An 8677-nucleotide genomic window follows, 5' to 3' on the forward strand; every position below is an offset into this window, starting at 1 on the left:
CCTGTATCTACCAAAAATTCTACCTCTTGTTCTGTTTTCCCTAGCTTAATTATAACCGGTGGATCCGCTAGGGTAGATTCCCCAGGTTCTCGTCAGTCTCCCTTCACAGAGGCTACTGTTCTTCCTGTTTGAGCCCTCTGATGCTCCTTGTTCCCTGGGCATTCCCTCTACCAATGACTGAATTTCTTACACAAAGCGCATTGATCCTTGCCCAGTCGGGGCAAGTCTCGTCTAGGCCCTCTTCCCCTTTCTTCCCGAATAACAGCCATTAATTTCCTTTGTCCTTGCCTATATCCTTCTTCTCTGTTACTAAACACCCTCCGTGCTTTTGTGGTACAGAACAGAGATGTAGCAAGAAAGGAAAAAAAAGAAGGGAGGGAGAACAAAGGGAGAGAGACACAAAGACTGGAAGAAGGACAAAGGGATGGCAGAAGAAAAAAATAGTGATAGGCTACAGGACAGAGATGGAGGAGTTCCAAAAAGACACAGGGAGCATGACAGAACGAGAGTGAGAAACAAGGGACAGAGCAGGACAGCACTGGAGGAAAAAACAACTGTCATTGATAGGCTGTGAGAGAGACATGGAGGAAGAGAGAAAAGAGAAGGGACAGCTAGCTGGAGAGGGGGATACAGTTAGAAAGGATGGAAGAGGGAAGGGAACAGAGAGAAATACAGAAAAGATGGCAAGAGGAAGCAAGGCAGAGGGACAGCAATAGAAGAAACAAGGGACAGGGATCTGGACAGATGAAGAAAAAAGCAGGAGAAACATACAACATGATACGGTGGGACAGAAAGTAACACAGAGCGTCAGATGATAATAATGACAAGAGATAGACTATGAAAAGCACAGGAGGTTGGAGAGAGAGAGAAGACATGAATGAAAAGAGTAGAGAGCACCACAAAGGGTCAGGGAAAGAGAAGGACAACAGAATAAAAAAACCCCTCACATATTACACACATGTTATCCACTCATCAAGCCCATTTCAGAGTTACACAGTACCTCAGCCCCTTTAAGAAAAGTAACACATGCGCCCGAGCCCATTTCGGCGCCGCACCGCGCCCGAGCCCATTTCGGCGCCGCACCGCGCCCGAGCCCATTTCACGGTTCTCTACCTACAGCTCCAATTTCAAAGTTCTGCAATCACTAGAGGAAGGAATGCACCCCCTTTCCATTAACCCAGCAGCAGCTACATTTACCTCAAGGTATCTACAACTCGCCCTTGGATGCCTAATTCCAACAGACACTTTCACTTACTTCAACAGCTAAGTTTACCTATGGGCACTAAACGCCCATGCTTCCCTCTACGCTTCCCTTTGTGATTGCCATTAGTACTGTAATTCCCACAAGGACACATAATTACCTGTCTTTTTTACATTTTATTTTTAGTGCTTCATTTGGTCCATTACTCATTCCACATAGATTCAGCTATGTCAGTATTTCAATCCAATTCTACAATGTACTTTTTCTACAATATATAGAAAAGACTTATGGCCTCACTCGTCAAATATTTGACACTATTAGATTTAGTCCTCTTTTAATCACTATTTTTACAAATACATGTAAACTCCAAAAATTTAGCATTACCTGAAGAAGAAATGCCACTATTTAGTACCTGCAATGCTCTACGGAGTGGTCTTTTCCACATTCCTCGCTCCCATTACATACATCGCTGCACATCCAGAAGTTTTACTCCCTGAGGTGACATTACCGCCATGATCCCTGTTCCCGGGCACCAAACGAGTGACCTCCAATCATCTTGACAGACCGTCCACTTCCACACCTCGACACAAAACCAGAAATTGAAAAATATCATTACATCACAAGCTACAAAGAGCAACCAAATATTTTACAAACCCACCACAGACAAATACAGTTACACTCACGCACTTCACAACCCTGGCCTACTCCATGCTGGCCATCTAGTCCAACTCCCCCCACAAAATCCTCAACTGTCTTCCAAAGACCATCCACCGAACAACATATCTCTCTGTGCTGACTGGCAATTACCAGGTTCCAGGGGAGCGCTCCACAGGAACACCGTTCCTGGGAGCCTTGGAAAAAAAAAAAAAAAAAACAAACAAAAAAATCGCCCTGCCTTTGAAAACCCAGGCCCGAGGCAGACCCCAGTCCAAACATTGGCGATCAACATTGCCTCATGGAGCAGCTGGGACCAGGGAAAAGAAAAAATAAATGGGGCAGGGGAGGACACACCAAAAACCAACCCATATCCCAGCTGGGGTTTTTTATTCCAAGTTTGGGGTTTTTTTCCTAATTCCCTGAAAAACATCTCAACTCTACATCCAACCTGAAAGGAAAAAAAAACCAAAAAGGCTTAACCACAGAACCCTACAAGGTTAGAGACATTCACAACACACCACTCGTTCAGATCACATGCACGCCAGCCCTCACTCTCAACTCATCCATCATACCGTCCACAGGCCTCAAGAGGCCGTCACCCCGTCTGCAGCAGCAGGGGCCTCAAAAAAGCACCCTACCTGCAAAAACCCAGGCCCCAGCCCAACCTCCTTCCAACCAACCTCCCCACAAACTGCCCTTCCGTTACACCAACATTTCAACACGCACCATCATCTCCACCATCTGTGCATTTTCAACCCGATAATTAGCTTTCACAGTGCCACGTGTCACAGTCCAACCTCCGTAGCGCCATGTCACCTAAACGCAAGGTTCTTTCAAGCACCTCTCGTGCCCTGTCATCACCTGCAAAAACAACACACAAAGCTTGTCAACAGACACTTCATCCTCGAGAGAGAAGTCCTCCACCACTCCCCTACCCTGCTTCCCACCTATTCCAAAAATAACACATCCTCACAGCCAGTGTCCTCCATGACACTTGAAAAAACCAGAGCATCACAAACACAGAGCTGTCCCAAAGTTACCGATCGCTCCAAGACCCATCACGCTGCTACTTAGACCTCAAGGCCTTGACCATTTCTAGAGACTTGCCACAAAGCATCTGCATAAACAAGATGAACACCATTGCCCAGTTCCTGCCTTACTCAATGCTAGTTCACAGTCCAATTGCGATCCCCTCAACTCTGCATGCAAAGAGCCCAAAGTCATTAAACCTTCTACGCTGCCTCTACAATGCCATACAAGACACACACAAACATAGAGCCATGTAATTCACATGCAAATGTAATGCCATACAAGGCAGTACTCTTACCTCAGTCAAGGCAAAACAACTCAGAGCCTTGCCATACCAGACAAAACAGAACAGGGCCAATGCAAGAGACTCTCACGTGACAGTCAATACAAGTACAGACCAAAACAATACAAAACCAATACAGAACCATAGAAGGCAAGGCAGTCTCAGGTGGCAATCCATACAAGTACAGAGCACTGCAATACAAAACACAATGCAGGGCCAGGCAATGCGAGACAGTCTCACATGACAGTCGATACAAATACACAACAAAACACCACAGGGCAAAGGCAAATACAGACCAATACAATGCAAGAAAACTGCAAAACACAGCAAAGCAAAGCAGTCTCATAGAGCCACCGGATGCATCTTCCTTCAGAGTCCACTCACAGACTCAACTCCTTACAGTGCTCTGCTGCCTTCCCCCATCGCTCTGTGGGACACATCCTGTCCCTCCACATCTGAAAAAAAAAAAAAACCCAAACATATTGAATGAGTCACCTGGATGCAGAGCAAGAGCTTCACAACTCCAAAGGTCTTGATTCCATCTACAAAGACCATCTGGAATGCAGCTACAGCCTGTCATTTTAAAAACAACAACAAAAAAAAAACAACACACAACCAAAAAAACAAACAAAAAAACAACAAAAAAACCCAACACACACCCCCCCCTGCCTACTGTAGGGTTCAATTATATGGAACTTAGTTACTGGCCCTGAAAGTAGCTCATGGTCGCAAGAGAGTTCCAGACACCTTTGAAGGCTCTGAACAGAACAAACAAGAAGACAGAAGAAGAAAGATCCCAATTAGAAAAACACAGGTGCACATTCCACGATAAAGGGAACTTGGCACAACCGACCTCAATTCAGGGGCTTATCTCGACCAGTTGGACTAAGACAAGTTTTGCATGCTCTAACATAGCCAATTATATCCTGTGTGTATGCACGTGTACAGAGCGAGTATAACTAACTGTATCTTATGTTTCTACGCGTGGACAGTATCGATGTAACCAATCACCGCTTACGCTTGTGCGCATGGACACCACATGCTTGCGTGCAGCAGCCAATCAAAGCTTCTAAACAACTTAGAGAGTTGTGTAAGAATGATCAGCTAAGCTCAATAAAGGGGCGACTTTGATCATCATACTGGTGTTCTATCATCCGGGCCCTGCACGGAGTAACCCTAAACCCTACACCCCACCAACCAAAAAAACCCAGGGCCAAACTTGGAGCCCATCACGTGCAAGTCTTAACACCTTAGAGACTCAAATCCGCTTCACTGCCCCTCAACAACCCCTGCCACACGGCTCCAATTGTCTCCGTGAAACACTATCGGCACGGCTGTCCGCGCAGGCCGCTGATGGCTACTCGAGCCGAGATGACTGTACAACCCTCGCCTAAACGGTCTAGGCACATCAACGTTTCACCCGTAGACTCTTATCGCTGTTCCACCTACCCCTGACTCCACACCCCCCCAGGCAGAGCAGCTCCAAGCCAAGCACACCGTGTGCAGAACGTCACCACGTGGAACGCCACCAACGAGGTGATTCAACGAGAGAGAAAACTCTCAGCAAGAAGAATGACCCCCGGACGGGAGGCGCCGTCGGGCAAGATGACTTACGGGGCCGCAACCGCGAGGCCAGGAGGCTCCACAGCAGACCCAGAGGAGTCAAACGGAGCGGCCCGTTACAAGACAGCACTGTCAAAACCCAGACGACAGATGCGCCAGAAGCCTGGCGTCGAGACCTAAGGATGTCAGGATGCGGGGAAGAAGTCCCACTCCGAGAAAACGGACGGCTAGAGAGCAGAGCTGCCGATGCAGGCTGAAAAAATGCTGCCATAGAGCACTGACCGGAACCCGCCAAGACCGATCCATGCTTTAGAGCTCCGAGCGCAAGAAAAGAAGCACCCGATTGGCACCGGGCCAATGAGTAAGAGCATTCAAAACCCTAGGGACAGCACCCGAAGCGCATGCCTCGCTCCTCTGGCGCAAAGCGTGACAAGGACATCGAGACCCGAGGAAGGTCTAAGCGCACAAGACAGACTACACAAACTACACGCCACCGCGGACACGGGCTGGAACTGCCCTGCCCGGCACACACGGGTCTCGTGCTGAAAAGCAACCCGCTCCCTTCTCCTGCGCAAAGGCGACTGCTTTGGGACAGCCCTCTCTCCTGCGCTAACTTTACAACTCCTCCCTGCTATTCCCAGCTTTGTCCCTTCCTCTCAGCCTGGTCCCTCAACTTAGCTTTCAGAGGGCTGAGGGTCCAAATCCATCCTCCACAAAACCACACGGGCTAACTGGGATGTTCCTCAAGGGGAACATTGCTCTTCAACATCTGCAATGAAAAAAACAAACACAAACAAATCAGAAAAGGGAGTAAGCATCCCGCTGGCCAACGCCAACTACTTCCCCAACTCCCCCCTCCTCACAAGTGCCACCGTGTTCACTTCCCCGCTCATTCCAGACTCAGACCCTGCAGCCATCATCACTCGTGGTATCTAAGGTACCGAGAGAAACCACGTTAGCGTGGCACTCATGAGAAGCCATCGGCCCCACGCTCCTCCTCGCTAATCCACAGCTCACCTGAAACGCTCATCCAATTCAAAGATAGCCCACACAGCACCTCCACAACAGAAGGTAAAGGCTGAACCGAGCAGCCCCATAATACTTTGCTATTCAACACCGACCCGGCCGACGACCGCCTCACCTTCTCGGACCGCTCACCGGCATGCAGCTTTTCGGGAGACCTTATAGCAGACTTCACGGTACGTAAAGGGTGCCTATAAGAAACCTGCAGAGGGACTTTTTACAAGGGAGTACAGCCATAGGACAAGGCGGTAACGGCTTTAGTCCTAAGGAGGGTACATTTAGTTTAGGCGTTAGGAAGACGTTTCTCACTAGGGGTGGCGAGGCACTGGAACGCGTTGCCCAGAGAACCTGCGGATGCTCCCTCCCTGGAAGCATTCAAGGCCAAGTCAGATGGGGCTTTCAGCAACCTGGTCTTGTGGACGGCGTCCATGGGGGAGGGTTGGAACTAGAGGATCTTTATGGTGCCTTCCAACCCAAACCATTCTACGATTCTATGACATTCAAATCCAACTGCAAAACTCCTCTGAGAAGGGCTGGTGAACCCTCCTCCCTTTCCCCAGCAGTCCCAAAACTTAAGAAACCCCTTTTCTTCTCCTCAACTGTCAGGAAAGGAACCCCACTGCTTCCTGACACCTCCTGCCCTCAATCTGCACTCCTGAACCCCCTTCAGTGGCTACTCCTCAAGAGCCGCTCTTCTGAGCAACATCCCAAATTCTGGGGGCACCCCCTAACCTACAGCTCCCCAGAGACTCTGAGCTCTGCTACATGCCCACAAAATAAAGTCAAGTCCCAAGCCTTGTAATCTATGAGGGGCCTGCCACCAGCTGCAAAGATTCTAAGGACAACGTGGCATTCTGTGGGCAATGAGGAAAGGCACCCCAAACCCTGAAGGGCACTGTGCCTCACGGCCCTTCTGCTTTCATCAGTAGTACTAAAACTCCATATACAAATACATACAAGATGCTCACCCTAACTCCTGCTAAACAATGTCACCATCAGTCCCGTTAAGAGAGATAACTTACACAGCAGAACTGTTAAAAACCCAACGTTCCTTCTTCAATAAAGTTGGGAATTGCAGGAAAACACAATGCATGAAGAATAAAAAAAAAACCCAAACAACAAAAAAACCCCCAAACAATGCATACTATTAAACCATCTTTCTACCCCTGAACTGATGCAGAACCTGACACTAGGCCTAGTAGATGTAGAAATAGAACGTATGTTTAGACTCAGTGTATTGCTAAATAAAAGACTCAGGAATTTGTTAGAAGGTTAACAACTGCCTCTGTAAGTTGATTTACGTAGACAAGCCAAGGACATAAAGCACAAGATTCCTGTGTCTGTAATATAAGACAAAATAACATGCCCTCTTTGAGGAGCTATTCTGTTTGATAAGAAAATATGTTCTGTCTCTTGTGGTGACTGAGCCAAAAGCTAGGTGATAAGCAGAGAAGTTGTTTGTGGGGCCCAGAAGGGGATCGTACTGCGCAAACTCGTACAACAAAGTTCAAACAGCGGACAAGTGAGGAAGACTATGGAAGACCACCAGAGGACTCCAGAAGACCACCGAAGACCTTCAACACGCATGCATAAAGGACATTTACATATGCTAATGACTTCTCGGAAAATCAATGAATATGTATATTATTTCTCAGAAATTTTATGAATATGTATGTAAGGCAGGTATTTAACCTATACAATTAGTCCCAGCCAGAAAGCACATTTGGAGGAGCGATCCTCCGTTCTTCCAGCGCTGCAATAAAGAATACTTAACTCCATCACTGAATGCTCATTTCGAGAAACAGAACACTCGAAACAAAATTACTGACCTGAAAAAAAGAAAGGGGGAAAAAAAAAAAAGCTGCATACAAGTGTGTCGTGGTTTCAGCCCAGCCGGTAACAAAGGACCACGCAGCCGCTCGCTCACTCCTCCCGCCCCCCTCCGGTGGGATAGGGAGGAGACAGAGGGGAGAAAAGGAAAAAAAAAAAGGAACCTCAAGGGTTAAGATAAAGGCAGTTTACTGGGACAACACAAAACAAAATTGCAACAACAACAACGGTACTAACGAAAGAGTAAACAAAAAGAGTGATGCACAGTGCAACTGCTCACCACCCGGAACCCAACGCTCCACCACTTCCCCCACCGAAAGTCGAGCGCTCCCCGGGCCCGATCCCCATTTATATACTGAGCATGATATCACATGGTATGGAATAGCTCCTTGGCTAGTTCAGGTCAGCTGCCCCAGCTATGCCCCCCACATCCCAGGTTCCTGTAAAAATTAACTCTATCCCAGCTGAACCCAGGACAAAGTGTTACTTTCTACCACACATGCTGCTGAACCTTGACTGGTCCTGAAGCTCTTACCTCAGGCAGACACCTCTTCCCAAAGGGCTGAGCCAGCTCAAAAGCTGCAAAGCACTCAAGGAAGAGCTGAGCACCAACACCAGAGAAACCCAGGAGCACAATGAGCTCCCTCAGCAGAGCCTGTGGCTCAAATACCCCCGAGCCCCCGCCCACCACCCTTAGCACAATCCCCTGGGAAAGGGGAAGGGCAAACCACCAGCAGCTATAAAGTCAGCTGGAGGAGCAGCAGCACTGTTCTCACCTGCCTTAAATTTACAGCAAATGAGACCCTGAACAGAGAAAGTGACCCTTACTGACAACGATGATACCTGCGCTCCTGTGCTACAGCTACACCTATTGCATCAGCAATGGGACCAGGTAGGGAATTCAACTTAATTTGTCTGGGGCCTAGATAGAAAACAATAGATGCCCTTCCAAACTAGGTAGGAAACTAGCTCATTAAATGCAATGACAATGTTGTTATCAAAAATGATGTGCTTTAGTTTCCTATAAAAAAGCCAAAACACTCTGGGGTTATGCTTCATTTCTAGCAAGACTGTGCATACCTCCTTACTTC

Source organism: Accipiter gentilis, unplaced genomic scaffold (assembly GCF_929443795.1).
Source record: "Accipiter gentilis unplaced genomic scaffold, bAccGen1.1, whole genome shotgun sequence".
Lineage (NCBI taxonomy): Eukaryota > Metazoa > Chordata > Aves > Accipitriformes > Accipitridae > Astur > Astur gentilis.